The sequence below is a fragment of the Episyrphus balteatus genome, chromosome 1, assembly GCF_945859705.1.
Source record: "Episyrphus balteatus chromosome 1, idEpiBalt1.1, whole genome shotgun sequence".
NCBI classification, from domain to species: Eukaryota; Metazoa; Arthropoda; class Insecta; order Diptera; family Syrphidae; genus Episyrphus; species Episyrphus balteatus.
The window spans coordinates 113087561-113103938 of NC_079134.1; the positions used below are offsets into that span (position 1 = coordinate 113087561).

Consider the following 16378-nt stretch of genomic DNA (forward strand, 5'->3'; position numbering starts at 1 on the left):
AAGAATTGAAGGAGATAAGAATTCTGAGGCAACGCAAATATGAGTTTGAATTAAAAAATATAGAGAAGGGAGTGCAAGACAATTAAAGTGATGGTGCTCTAAGGGCCAGTTTGTTTAAACTCGATTATTTTTAAATCAAAGATTATTCCAAGGAAAATCCTCTATTAAAAGATAATTCATTTTGAACAAATAAGGCCTTACTATAATAACTAATTGTGATATGAATATTGTGATAAAATTAGACCGACACCCCACAGCAAATTTTGAGAGTAGGTAGAGGTATAACCAAAATGTGAGTATTAGGGTGGGTCAAAAAAATCGAAATTCTTTTTTTTGATTTGGTACTCCGAAAAATCGATTGCTAGACACCTCTAGAATATACACACCAAATATGAGCTCTTTATATTAATGGGAAGGTCCTCCGCTTTAAAATTTTCCATTTTTGCATCAAGCTTCTACAAAAAAAAATTATTTTTTTTATAAATCGACTTTTTTGCAAATTTCTTTGTTTATTCTTGTAGGAAATTGAACGCTCTACAAAAAAGACTTTATACTCTTTTTTCGTTTATCTAACCGTTTAGTAGATATTTGAGGTCCAAATATCGAGAAAATCTTTAAAAATTCGTTTTTTGTTCTTAATTTTGTAACAAATTGAAAAATTATAATAATTAAACGCGCATGACATATTCTTGTAGGAAAAAATAATAATTTTTTTCAATAATCTAACCATTCTAAAGATATTCGAGGTCAAAGTTAAAAAAAAATATGAAAACATTTTTTACTTTTCAAAATTTTCTAATTCACTGAAAATTCAATATTTTCAAATTAGCAAGATGTTTTCTTGTAGGGACTTAAACGTTCTATAAAAAGTTCCATAGCAGTAAATTAATTGCTTAAACCGTTAAGAAGATATTCGTATCCAAACCAATGCCCACTGATTTCAATAGTTTTCTTATGACAAGTATGCATTGCGATTTGAATACTATTATCTTTTAAACGGTTAAAGCAATTAATTTGCTGCCAAGGAACTTTTTATAGAATGTTTAAGTCCCTACAAGAAAACATCTTGCTAATTTGAAAATATTGAATTTTCAGTGAATTAGAAAATTTTGAAAAGTAAAAAATGTTTTCATATTTTTTTTTAACTTTGACCTCGAATATCTTTAGAATGGTTAGATTATTGAAAACAATTATTAAGACCTTTCTTGTGGAGCAATCTGTTTCCTACAAGAATATGTCATGTGCGTTTGATTATTATAATTTTTCAATTTGTTACAAAATTAAGAACAAAAAACGAATTTTTAAAGATTTTCTCGATATTTGGACCTCAAATATCTACTAAACGGTTAGATAATTCAAAAAAGTGTACTTAACCTTTTTTGTAGAGCGTTCAATTTTCTACAAGAATATGTAAAAAAAATTGGCTAAAAGTCAATTAATAAAAAAATTATTTTTTTTTTTTGGTAGAAGCTTGATGTAAAAATGGAAAATTGAAAAGCGGAGGACCTTCCCATTAAGATAAAGAGCTCATATTTGGTGAGTATATTCTAGAGGTGTCTAGCAATCGAGTTTTCGAAGTACCAAATCAAAAAAACGAATTTCCATTTTTTTGACCCACCCTAGTGAGTATGCAGTCTTTTGAATTCGTTATTAGAATCACATTTTGGTTATACCCCTACTCCCAAAATTTGCTGTAGTGTCTTAGCTCTTAGACTAAGGCCTTGTTTGTTCAGACTCGATTATCTTTTAATCAAGTATTTTCCTTGAAATAATCCTTGATTAAAAGGTAATCTAGTTTTAAAAAAACTGACCCTAAATCGTTTATTTAAATGAATGTTTGTTGTATGAAAATTAATTACTTGTTTTTGTAGTGTTTTGTTTATTTAGTATTAAGTTTTTTGTGCTCTTTCACTATAAGGGCCAGTTTGTTCACACTCGATTATCTTTAAATCAAGGATTTTCCTTAGAATGGGGAAAAAACTATTTTAACAGCTCAAAACACAATCTTTTTTATTTCATATGTTTTCATCTAACAAAAATGACAGATTACGTTCGACTAAATTCGCATTCAAAAAGCTAGTTGAAATTCGACTACGTAATCACTACATTCGTGAATGTGGGCACATGCCCAATATCTATCAATATTATTTAACAACCGCGTTTAAAATTCTCTTAACGTTTCCTGTAAGTGTTGCTACAGGGGACGCTAGTTTTCCAAAATTTAAAATAATAAAATCATATTTACGGTCAACTATGGCTGAAGAGCGATTAACAGCCTTGCCAACAATTTCCATTGAAAAAGACATGCTTAATCGTATTGAAGAAGAAATATAAATATTAGTTTGTACGATTAATTTGCCTGGGGCGGCAAAAGTCCCATGTTCGGCACCGCTTACAAACTATATTTGTCTTCTTTTGAAGCTTATATCATAATTTTTAAATATTGCTTTATCGAAATAGTACTCCCTATTTCTAATAAATGGCACTAATAGTCTTTAATTGGCAATTAATATTGAAAGTTCGGCTACGAAATTCAGAAAAAATAGTTTTTCTGGATAAAACAACGTGGTTTTATTTCTGTATTTTAGAAATATACAAAGTAAATTTCGAAATAACTTAGTAAAGAATGAAGATATTGAATTTAAAAAAAAATACGTGTTTTATTGTAGTTAAAGCCGTTTGACATATTTTGAATTTTACGATCTTGAGGTTGAGCACGATAATTTCGGTCGTTGTTCTATGACCTATTTGTTTTGTGTTTGTTTCTTAGACTTAAAATTGTATTTTTTTTATTCAAATTTAATTTAAAAGCAGAAGACTGGAAAATTTTCCCTTTTTATGTGTAGGTTCTTACCACCTGAGACTTTTTTCGAAATATTCTTCGAAATTCTGAGTGGCGCAAGTTTTTTTTACCTCTTTTAAAAACTGTAAAAAAAACAGACTACCAAATTGGCTAGCTAGGGACAGAATGAACTGATAGTTAAGGAAAGAATTAACTGAGCTAAGGATAGAATGAACAGATAAATAAAAGAATAGGTCTAACAGACATTAAATGTCACCGAATAATTCCTTTCTCTTTATGTTTAAATAAAAAGCGTAAATATCGAATATAGAAACAAATAAGTGTGAAACAAAGCCTTAAGCCTTTCCAAACGAAACCATAAACCACCCATAAACTAGATTTTGATGCACATTTTCCCTTTTCTCAGTGTTAAAAAGACAAGAGTACCTAAATACAATCAACGTAACAAGAGTTTGTTTCTAATAATTTACTAATCTACTATTATTCAATTAAGAAAAAAAAATAATAAGGCCGTATTCACATTGATCCATTTCCAGTTTCCACAGCTTATTCTCATTTGTGAAGCCTATCACTATGAAAATATAACTAACGAACTTTTTTTTATTGATCATTTTATTTCCCGCTGCAATGCAATTGTTTCAAAGAAATAATAAGTGACAAGAAAAAGATAATTGCAAAAAAAATATCCGAATAAAAAGAGCAAAAGAAATGAAGACAATGATCTAATGCGTTGGCGCAAGCGATTATACATGCTTGCTAAACTAACTTGCTGAAACGTCGCGTCGCGTCGACATGAGCTAACATACATAAATTATTTTTTTTTTAGAAAATATAATGAAAAAAAGCATTATTTCCGTTCCATAGTTAAATTACGCGCATTAAAAATCACCGCAGAGTGAAATAGCAGAACTAGAAATCTTTTGTATACGTTTTTCTCCTTCCACAGGCCCTCGATCCGGAAAAAGTGGGTCTGGCATGACTGTATCACATATCAGCCATAGGTAATTGCATTATAACCACGAACGAACCGACACATTGGCTTGCCTCATAGTGATTTGTCAGTCGTGGTCTACATTCATAGGTTATTGTAGTAAAGACACTCTAGCCCGATGTAAAATGTATCTATGAGACACGAGTTCTGTTGCTAGACGATGCAAAATCTGCGCATAGCCCTGCCAGTTTGCTGAATGCTGATACATAGTTTTTGCATCGTATTGGAATAGATTATGCTAGTTATTAGCAGATAGATAAGCGAAAATCTTATACAACTTCCCATGAATATTTAGAAAAAAAAAATATATGATTTATGTTGTCCAGGGAGGTCATTCCGTAATTTTTAAAATGATAAATCGACAAAATGATAATCGTTTCGCAGTTTGAGAATCTTCAAACATATTTGAAATCATGCCTGATTCAATATCCTAACCAGTGTATAAATAAAAGTTTTCATATGAATTAATGAAAATCGATAGATGAATGAAATAAATAAATTAAAGTAATAATAGCCCTGTTCCATTGTAGGTGGTAGTCTACTAATAGTAGATGTTTTGGTTAATCTAGTACCTAACCTACTATCATCTCTTCCCGAGTAGATTGAATTTGAAAGTGCGTTCCATTAAAAATCGCTAGTAAACTACTACATAGTAGTACTTTGCATCCTCCCAAAGCAACAGGACTAATAACACTGATCGGCATTCGGCAACAAAAATGGAGCTTGAACCAAACCATACTTTTCTAAAGGACTTTTGTGTGCTGATTTCGAATCTGAAGTCAAAATTTCACTGGCACGTCAAGTTTTCGACATATTTATATATTAACAGGTCAAAAACGCGTTTTTGTGGTACTTTTGGCGTTGAATTTCATCACCGTTAAATTTTTTTCGCAAAATTTAAAATGCAATATTCAAAAGCCATATTTTATCGTCTTAAATACTTTTATTTTTATTTTCAAAATTATTTTTTTCTAAAAGATATTTGGTATAGAAAGGTATGATATCTCAAAATCTTGGTGGTTAAGGTAACTTATGGTTTTTGAAGCAGATTTGAAGTAAATTTCAGTTTTCGACTCCTGATTCGGTTGAAAAAAATAGCAAAATATAACGGAAAAATAATATTTTTAGAGCAAATATCAAAAAACATTTCATTTAAAATTAGTTTTTGGGACTTTATAGCTAAAATTTTGATGAGCAGAGCTCAAAAACTAGACGTGATATAAAAAATCTGTAAACTGTTTTGAATTCAGCACACTCAAGTTTAATTAAATCACCTTACAGAGTTCTTGCTCCCGACTTTTTTTGTTTTTTTGCCGACCAGTGTAATAGGACTTTTCTGTGAAATAAATAAGATGTGCGTTAAATTTGAGCAGGATTGTAGTTAAAATTGTATGAAACTCGATGAATTTTATTTAAAAATAATTTTTTTTTAATTTGTTAGGGAAGGCAAATCCATCTAAAATCTCTTTTCGTTAAAATTAATTTGCCACAAAACGAGTAACGGCCATATTATTCAAAGTTAATTTCGAACTGTTTTCGAGGTTCGGTTTTTATGTGGGGTAATTCATTATAAACAAATTTTTAACCGTTATTATAAGAACAGGTATTCTTCTTTCAAAAACTGTTTTTCCCGATATCTCTTTTATTGCTTGAGATGTCTTAAGTTTCATTTAATAAGCCAAAGAGAAACTAAACTTAATCTTAAGTTTAAGTCACTAGTCACAGAATTTTTGCCACAAGAACCAAAATATACTTTTCTGAAGGTTTTCGAGTTGCTGAACTCAAATCCGCAATCGGAAAAATTCTATTAGCCTCCGTTCTTGAAATATAACCGTTATAAAAAAAAACCCTTTTTTTGCATTTTATAACGGTAATATTTCAAGGCCAATTTTTCTGATTGTGGATTCGAGTTCAGCAACCCAAAAACATTCAGAAAAGTATATTTTGATTCTTGTGGCAAAAAAAGTTTAATTTTGTTGGCCAGTGTTGTTTCTGATTCAAAGACCTCTGCTTAAATTTTAAATATCTTGGGCAATAAAAGAGATATTGGAAAGATTTGAAAAATTTTTGAAAGAATAAAACTAGATCTTATAGGCACCGTTACAAATTTATTCATAATGAATTACTCCACATAAAAACATAACCGCGAAAACAGCCAAAATTACGTTTTTTGACATATTCTAACGGAAATATTTTAAAAACGAAGGCCAATGAATTTTTTCTGACTTCAGATTCGGATTCAGCACCTTAAAAACTACTAGAAAAGTATATTTTGGTTCTTGTGGCAAAAACCTTGTTGACCAGTGTATTTACCGGTAGAACCGGGTGATTTTGGCCTGGCGGGTGACTTTGACTTTGACATGGACACTTTTTTAAAAAATTGTTAATATATGAAGGACTTGTTTGATTTTTTCCAAGTTTCTTTGTAAATTCGTATAATTTGATGAATTCAAAAGTGATCATACTAGCTTTATTTAAATTAAAATTAGATAATAATTTATACTAAAATTTAGTTTTCTTAAAAATGCTAAAAAAAATCACCTGAAAATGTTGGATGGTTTGAACATGTTGCAGAAATAGGATTGCAAAATGACTTTAACTCCGATATGTGTATTGTTTTGCAAGTTGAATTACTCTTATTCTACCCTTGCAACTATTTCATGAAAATTAATTTTAATTTTTTTATAAAAAATGCCATATGGTAGGGTGACTTTGGCCGGCATAATTTTTGCACTAGACTTTGTTTTTATATATTGGTATATATTGACAAAACTGATATTTGGCAATATAATTAAAATGTTATCAGATCATACATATCAACATTTGGCAGCTCAACCACTAGACGTAGCCTTCTTTCGTCCTCTTAAAATATTATGGATGAAGACCTTAACAGCGTATAAGATGGCAAACTCGAAAACAAAACAGTGCCGAAAGATGTGTTTCCTAGGCTTCTAAAATAACATTTTACTTCGGCTGCATCTTCAGGGGCGTATACAGGTTTTCTTCTTGGGGGGGTCATGCCAAAATTTTTTTTACAAAAGTTTTGGTAGTAGGCATAAACTTGAAAATGTGCTATTTAAATTAAAAATATTAAAATTTGTTTGTTTTGCATTTCGAATCGAACAGTTCCGAAGAGTTTTAAGAATAACCAAACAAAAACGTTGTGTGATTCGTTTGCTTTTATTTGTTAAGCCTTAAATCTTCACCAATTAAGACCATCCTGTCCTTAAAATACAGTGTAATGTACAAGTACTTCGATTGAATAATTTGCCTTTAAACAACTCTGCATTGTTTTCCGGTAGTCCAGAATTATTTTACAAGTTTAAATAAAATCTTTTTAGTTTAATACCACTGATAACTTTCGAATTAATTGTCTTCCTAACCTCAGGCAAACGAATCGCAAGCTTTTGCAAAAAAAAAATTGCATTTGAAAATACATTTTTTTTTTTAATTTTGTTTTAAAATTGTACGCGAATTTTTTTTTTCTTTTAAGACGATACAGGATTCAAATACCTCTGTCAAAATAGTAAGGACCAAAAAATATTTTTGGCGTAACAGAAAATATTAAACAAAATTATGCTATACTCTGTCCGATAAAAATTCGCAGTACAGGGAAGGTAGGGCATTTGCATCTCACTCTGCTTCACGCCTTCTGGATATGTCTATCACATAAAAAAGCTCACTTAGCGATGCCGTATTATCCAAAAAAAAAAGGTACCAGCGTTACCATTTTGTCAGTAAAATTTCACAAAAACGAAAAAAAAAATAATTTTTTCGTTTAACACCAAAATAACAAATAAAAAATTCACCCATTTAAGACGCAGGCCGACCCCACGCATGGGTACAAAATTTGCCTGTTGAAATCTTAAAATGCATGTTAAAATGTTGACATTAACTGTTTTCCTACATACACAAAATAAAAATCAAATAGCCACCAACACCACGACAACACATATGCTTTTTTTCGTTCAAAAAGCTTGAAAAAAGCATTAATCCTGAAAGCTCTTTCAGAAAAATAATAGAAAAAGGAGTAGTTTATGAAGGAAGTTTAGCAATGGTAACTCTTATGTATTGTGAATACTTTTAATAAACAGCTTTTATGATTGAGTTTCATTCTGCCACAGATCAGGGCTGCCAGAAATCATGATTTAGCATGATTTTCATGTTTTTTGAACTAAAATCATGTTTTAATGTTTTCGTGTCCAAAATCATGTTTTTTTTTAATCCAAGAGAAAAATCTTTATAATCTTTTTGTAAACCAACAATCTTTTTCACTAGATGAACTGTTATTTTTAATGGGGGTTATCATGAATAAAAATTTCCCTCGAAATGTTTCCCATGTTTTAAATATGGGAGCGAAAATGGTCATAAAAAGTTTCCTTCAAAATTTATTGGTATCGGCAATCAATTTTCCAGGGGAATTTAGATATCATTTCTTACTATTTTTTGCTCCGTGGAAATAAATTCCGAGGGAGATTCCGGATCGCACAAAAAATTCCGAGGAAAAAAATATTCCGAGGGAAACAAAATTCCCCTCGAGATTCACGATAGGGCCCAATAAGTCATGACATGACATGAAGTATGTATATATGAAATTAATCTTGAATAAGTACAAATTATAAACTGATTTATGTTTTCAAGTTTTATTCCCGCAATTTTTGTAATTTAAGTTATAATTACAATGGCCACCTTTTGAAAAAAAAAAGTGGGTAAATTACAAAAGCAAATAATTATTTTTTCCTTCAAAGGGCAATTTTTTCCGAAAAAAAACTATAAACGTTTTGAAGCCAAGATCTAAGAATTCTCCATCATAAAATGAGTTTGATAATTTTCACTTTAAAAATTTTTGCAAAAAGTACCCTGTGTAGTTATACCTCTGATACTTTTTACTATTTTCTAAAATGAACTCGAAATAATTTGTTTTATTCCCCCCTAGTCACGATGTGGTTGTTCATTTTCTTTCAAATTTTACTTTTTTTTATAAATCATGTTTTTTGAACTGAAATCATGTTTTTTATCATGTTTTTTTTAATTTCGAAATGGCAGCACTGCCACAGATCGTGAGGCAGATCGGTCATAGGAGGATGTACTTCGCTTAATAAAGAAATAACAACAACAATGCCATGGCGCGTCTGTGGTGTTCTTGTGTGTTTCAGGGGCATATTTTTCGTAAATTGCTTTTTAGCAATCGTTAGGTCCCATTGTTTTTGAAAAAGCTCTCCCATAAGGCCTGTACTGCCAATTTTTATCGGACAGAGTATAGTTTAGATATTTTTTCGAAATTTCAAACGGCATTACTAATTAAAGAAATGCTTTAGATCACTTACGAAGGATTTCATAATATTCGGCTCTGATTTAATCAGCTTTCAGGTGTTATATTATTAGTGTAATATTTATTAGTTTTTCTTAAATGGATTTAGTAGAGTAACTAAAGCAAATTATTAGGGAACCCGGCCGAACAGCTCTGATTTTGACGATTTTTTTTTTCAAACGTAGGTAATTAAAAATACTTTAAAGTCTATAGATTAAAAATTGCCGGTGTTGCCGTATTGTTTTTTAAAATTAAAATTATTTTTTTTTTTAACTAAACCATTTTTTTTGCTTAAATTTCATAAAACAAATGATAGCAATAGATTCTCTAGGTAATTTAAGGAAAATATATAAAAGGCAGTAAGGGACAATCTTCCATCGTTTAAGCGATAAATGCAATTTTTTAACATTCTGACCTCAAACAAAAAAAAAATATTTTGAAAACAACGGCAACACCTACAATATTTTAAAATACATTTTTAAAAAGCCAGAAGCTCATTCATATCTCTTAAATTTAAATCCACTAAATTTAATCAAGACTTTTTGAAAAAATGGTCCTCAAACTCAGAATTAAAAAAAAAAATGTTATTAGAAAAATTTAAAATGACTTTTTTCCAAACTTTTTCTAATAAAATATGAATATATTTAAAAAAAATTTTTGGCCATAAATATTATCAGTTGAATTTCGAAGCAAAAAAGGTAAAATATATCACACTTTTGAAAAAAAAAAATGAAAAATTACTTCAATTTCAATGGTTTTTTTTATAAAACTGAATGTTTGCATTGAAATAATTAATTTTCTCAAAGACTGTGGTAAATAGGAACTTTAAATTTTTGCTATTTAACTTTCAACAGCAAGGGTTATTAAATGAATAAAAAATAATTTTATGTTTAGATGTTGAACTTAAAAAAAAAATAAGTTACATTTTTTTTCAAAACTTTTATTAAAAAAAGTTCTTCGAAAATGAAATACTTTTTAATTTTTTTCATAAACCGTAATACATATTGACATTTCCTTTTATAATTTGAAATCATAATAAATGCGGCCAAAAAAAATTAAAATTAATGCATTTTATATTGCGACCAAGTTTAAAAAACATGTTAAAATTTTTTCAATAATTTTTTTTTTTCAAAAATCTGAGTTCAATTACCATTCTTTCAAAAGCCGTTCATTCAATTAACTTAATTTTAATTTTACATATATATGACTAATCTTCTAGCTTTTAAAAAATGTATATTTGGATATTGTAGGTGTTGCCGTTGTGTTCAAATATTTTTTTTTTGTGTTTGAAGTCAATTAATAAGAAAATTGCATCTATCGCTTGAACTATGGAAGATTGTCCCTCACTCCAATATATTTTTTTTCCTTGAATTTCCTAGACAATTTTTTGGCATCAATTAATTTATGCAATTTAAGAAAAATTTTTGAAAAAAATTTGTTTTTGTTCACAAAAATCTTCAATTAAATTTAAAAAATCAAAACGGCAACACCGGCAATTTTTAATCTATAGACTTTAAAGTATTTTTAATTACCGATGTTTGAAAAAAAAGATCATCAAAATCTAAGCTGTTCGGCCGGGTTCCCTAATATTGCCAATTTTTGAGCTTTAGTTACTCCACTAATTTTCGAGATTATTTTAAGTGACCTAAGCTTGCTTAAATATTTAATTTGCCTTTAGAAGAGGTTGCCTATATTCTTATCTATTCTCGGTTTAGTCAAAATTAAAAAAAATATTTGGATTTTAAATCCATACAAAGCTCTACAACACAGCTTAATTTGTAGCCTACCAATGCCATATATTATCGAACGAATCAAAATAATCCTAATACAGCATAGCGTTCGCTAAAAATATGACCACATCCCCAGATATGGCAAAAATATTCGGTTGAATACCAACAAATTTTTTGACTTTTCATATTCGTTCTTGTTCTAAAACTTCGACATTTTGAAAATCATCGTACTCAAAAGAATTTAGTAGAACACAACAATTTCTTGTTTAAGTTTCGAGTTCTTGGGGGGGGGGGGGGGTATACGCCGTTGTGCATCTTAAATGTTGATAACGATGAGGTTACAGTGTCATTCCTGCGAAGAGGTGCTGGGTACAGCTACAGAGAAAAAAGACGTTGCACAAATCACCAAAAGTGATCTGGAGAAGAAACTTCCTGTTCCAATGGTTGACCGCAGAGAGACTATTTTTTTCCATATCCTTTGAAGGATATCAAAATTTATGCTAATTTTAATTTTTTGTTTTTTTTTTTAATCAAATAAAAACCCGCCAATTTTGTGTACGAAAATAAAAAAAAATACCCACATGTTTTAAAAAATCTGCTCTTTCATTTGGGCTGGGTTAGAATGACGTGCTACTTGTAGTTGAACTGGAAATATAGCAAACGTCCTACCGGCCAAAGTCACCCGGAATGGAGGGTGACTTTGGCCACCCATATTTTGGCATTTATCTATAGAACTGTTGGACAGATTTCTTCAAGATTGATCATACCTATAGAATGAGCGAAGTAGGTAAATTGGTTGAAATCTTCAATAAAAAAAAAATTATTGCAGAAGTTATTCACATTTGAATTTGAAAACGTGCCAAAGTCACCCGGTTTTACGGTACTTATTTTGTTTAACATAACACTCATATAGTGCCTTTTGTTTATAAAATTTAAAATTTCATCAAGCTTAAACTTATTGAGGAAAAGGCTCGTGAAACATAACTCAATTCAGTGCTAAAGCTGGATTTTCCAAAAAGAGTTAGAGCAAAACGAATGCTCTGGCCACAGGAACAAAAGACGTATGTAACAATGTTGTCCAAGCTCCAAGGAATCCATGTTGGAGAATTTATTATTTGTGGTAGAATGGTCTTCCTTGAAAGTCACTGCAGAACCTTACTTGGTGACACTTGCTGTCGGCAAGATAGGGCACAAAGGTTTTTTTTAAAATGTATTTATAATTTGTATACGAGTGCTGTAATTACCGATCAATTAAGCAGATTTCACACACCATACAGATCGTATACCGAATCTTGGGACTGCGAAAAATAATTAGGCTGTCACACATGAGTATTGAAACTAAACCAAGCGACAACGAGTTCAGAGGCCAGTGCCCATGTTCTGTAACTTTTATCACTGGCGATAAAATATTTAAATAACTTGAAAATTCATTTTATCTCATCGAAATAAAAGAAATTTCGTTCAAAATCATAATTTCTTAATTCAAAAACTCTGAATTTGAAAGAAATTTTGCTTTATATATGGGAGAAAATGGATTTTAGAGACGTTGAAAAACGCTTATCGCCAGTGATAAAGTTACAGAACAGGGGCCCAGTGCTGCATTGTATGAAATAAAACTGCGTTAAAAAAATGTTAATAAATTTAAACTGAATTAATGCAAAATATTTTTTCGTATTGGTTTTTTAATTCATCCAGGTACAAGAAAAAAATGGAAGATACCTACTCAAATTCTGAAAATATGGTTGAATAAATACGAACAAATTAGTAGTTAAACACGAATATTAAGTTTTCTATACCTGATTCTAAATATTGCGGGACGAAATGACAACGTTGCACTTTTCCCAAGATTTTTCTTTAAAAAGAAACGTTTTAAAATCGTTAGATAATTCAAAAAAAGCAACAAATTTAATTAACTTTTATTCTACTAATGCAAACAAGAAAATTCTCATTTTCAAGGACTATTTAATTTAGAAAATTTTTTACACATACATATATAATATAAGATCTGTTTGGGTACTGCCTAAAACAGAAATATTTCTACTTTTTACAACATTATTAAACTTTTTCCTGTTTGGGTATTCAAGAACTTTGAAGTTTTAAAGATTTCAAATATTTTTGAAGGTTCTCAAACTGTGATGTGGCAAAAAACTTTTTGTGAAGCAAAAAAACGGGCAACCACGTTAACAATTATCGTTTTTTCGATTTTATCAATTCAAAAATTACGGAACGACACCCCCCAGTTTAAAACTCAAAGATTTCAAAACGACAAACAAGGTCGAAAACAACAAAGAATTCTTTTTACTCTAGTTAAATATTAAACCAAAGCACATCTCAGCCTTTGCTCATGAAATAAAAAATGTCTAGGCCGGAATTTGATCCTTATTGTTATTCAACTCAGAACTTGATGGCAATGCTATACAGGAAGTTTTCTATCGAAATTAAAGATTCTGTTTTATTTAAAATCTGTTTTATTTAAAGTCTTGATTTTTTTTTTTAAATTTTTACTGATTCCCCGATTTTCCCCGATTTTTGATGTGGTAATCTCCCGATTTCATAAAATATTTTATGGCAACACTGCAACTCGCCCACATGATTTGCTTCCAAATTTCACTTCACTTTAATAAAAAAATAATATTAATTATAACCGATAATGCACTTTTTACTCCAAAAAATTTGTTTATCATTGTTTACAATTTTGGCCTATTTATTCAAATTTACACTTTAATTACTCAAAAAACGTAAGATTTCATTTGATTTCATATGTAGGCCAAAATTGTAAACAATGATAAAAAATTTTTTTCGAATTCAAGCTTTTTTCATTTTTTTAATTTTACGAGAACATGTTCTATAGTATACTAATGTAATTTTTTTTACACCATCAGAAAATAGACATTTTAACGAACGAAATGCCCACCGACTTTTTGAAAAAAGGTGATATTTTGAAACGTGTATTTTCGATTGAAAATTAGGCTGTTTTTTTGGTATTAAGTGAAAATAAGGTAAACAAATTAATATTTTAAATCAAATAAATTACAGTGTATTTAGGACATAATAAGCTTAGTTTTCACCAAATTTCGTAGAAAAATTTTTGTTTTTGAAAAAGATAAAAATAAAAAACCAAAAACTCGGTTTTTTTAATTTTTCACATAAATTTTGAGGTTATGTGAAAAAATTGTTGAAACAAAAGTTGTAGTTCTTTTTATTACCTACAACTTCGCCATACAAATTTTTTCTATAGGATTTGTAGTTTTGCCGGAAATCGAGATATACCATTTTTTACCATTAAAAACTCAACCCACCCACTTCCCGAACTTGGTTTTCCCGTAATTTATTTTTCCTTTCATTTTTATCATATTCACCTCCTTTTCCAATGGGTTTCATCCTACTATGATTTTTGTTGTACTTTTTAATGTTTTTGAAGGCATCGGCACTAGTCTAATTTTATTTCAACGCATAAGAAAATTACCAAATTCTTTTTTTTTATTTAAAATAAAATTAAGCTATTAGGTAGCAATAGGTACCTACATTTATGTAGGTAGTTGAAAAAAAAAATTCTTTACACACACATTAAACAAAAATAATCCTCTATAAATCTATAAAATCATAAAGTCAGAAAAGAAATTTAAAAAAGCTGAGAAACATCGCAATTTTGACTTACCTTTTAGCTTAACATATCAATAATATCCACAAATAAAAAATTTAACGTTTAAATCCAAAACAATGAAATGAATAAATTTTTCGACCCTGCCACTGCTGGTTCTCTGGTTTGTTGGCTGATGCTTGAAGCTTGATCCAAACGCGAAAACGTGAAGAAAATATTAATTACATTACACACTGGCACAACACATACATAGAAATGCAGACCATTCTCATACGAGTAAGCAATAAATACTTAAAAACAAGAAACGAATTCGCAATTTTTTTTTATTCTCAGAACTTTGTATAGAAAATATTTTCATTTGATTAACATATTAAATAATATAAAGATATTTATTTTTTTTTTTCAATTAATTTTATTCAAGATAAACATAATAATAGGTATAGGAATTTTAAAACTAATTTAAAAAAAACTCAAAATCACTTGAAGTAATAGTTAGTACCGAATAAAAAAAATAGTCGGAAAGATCTAGGCCAAACTTAACATCTCAATCAAAGAAATTGACCACACCACGAATTTAAGTAACCCTTGATATTTTCCGCCATCATACATTGTTATAAATGGGATATATTTTTTGTATACATATGTTTAAATTACAAACAAACAGGATGAAGGCTATTCACGGTAACCAAGTATGGAATGACCAAATATCTATAGTCACTACTACGGCATCACAAAAACATTGACCGACGGACGTCGTCTTCGTTTAACCATTACATACACTAAAAAAAAAATTGAATACAAAAACAAGGAATTACAAAAGGTATACACAAGTGGAAGCCGACCCAAATGTAAACCGACCGTTCGTAAATAATTTTCAAGCTGAACTGATCACTCAATATTTCTATGAGAATTCAACAACGTATCTCTAGTAAGTTTGGAATTGAAATACTCTCTTTCTTAAGGTGTTTTTTTCTCTCACCTGTTTAAGTGTATTATTTTATGTATAGGTAAGATCAGTGGTGGATTGAATTAAACGGGCCTTATAGAACACCATTACAGTGGTTGTCCAGTATAACGAATGATATAATGTCCAGAGTCAATTCATTATATCGAATATATTTTTTTCAATATTTTATTTCATACTTCATAAATAAATAAACACTTCACTTTAAAAAAAGAAGACATATTTAACTTGTGTATACGGATAAATTTAAGGAAGAGACTTATTAGTTTTGTTCAAATTACATTCAAATAGTATATAACTAAACTACATATATACCGATACTTATGCTCATATTTAAGAAAAAAATCTTATTTACGCATTTTTGTTTGGGCGTTGAATGTTTTTATTAAATGTTTCTGCCCGTAAAGCTCTTGGAACTAAATAGTTATTATATTCCTAAGACTTAAAAGTTTTCAAATTCATGAAACCGAATAAACGTGGTAAAATGGTAAATGTGATATAGTCTTATTACTTGTTAATACTTGTTTATTATTAATATTAACTTGGTTAACTTTGTATATATAATTGATATTGTGAAATGTTTATATTTTAAAATTTAAATAAATAAATCAGTTTATTTTATACTTCCAACTTAAAAACATCGTATTGGCGACGAGCAGAAAATACAAAAATAAAAAATTTAATTAATTTTTATTTTCCTAATTACACTGGTCAACAAAATTAAACTTTTTTTTTGTTACAGAAACCAAGGTATACTTTTCTATAGGATTTTGGTGTGCTGATCTCAAATCCGAAGTCAAAAAAATTCTATCACATCACGTTTTTGAGATAATCCCGTTAAAATATCGAAAATGCCGCTTTTTTACCAGTTTTCGAGATTATTTCTTAGCTTTTGGTTATTTGTTCAGTTTCTAATAGAACTAAATGTTGTCTTTCTAAATCCGTTTAAATCTTTTAAAAACCTCTTATCTTCTTTGA

General features: G+C 29.3%; 1 protein-coding gene across 3 annotated transcripts in view; it reads right to left on the reverse strand.

Moving 5' to 3' along the window:
- The window catches only part of LOC129906980 (uncharacterized), a 40942-nt gene extending 26122 nt beyond the window's left edge, over positions 1–14820 (reverse strand). For 2 of the 3 annotated variants that reach the window (XM_055982984.1, XM_055982982.1), the window contains exon 1: positions 14494–14820. The gene's annotated coding sequence lies outside the window, so the exon portion shown is untranslated. The remainder of the gene's footprint in view (positions 1–14493) is intronic. The other variant, XM_055982983.1, reaches the window with a different exon arrangement.
- Positions 14821–16378: the final 1558 nt, after the last annotated feature.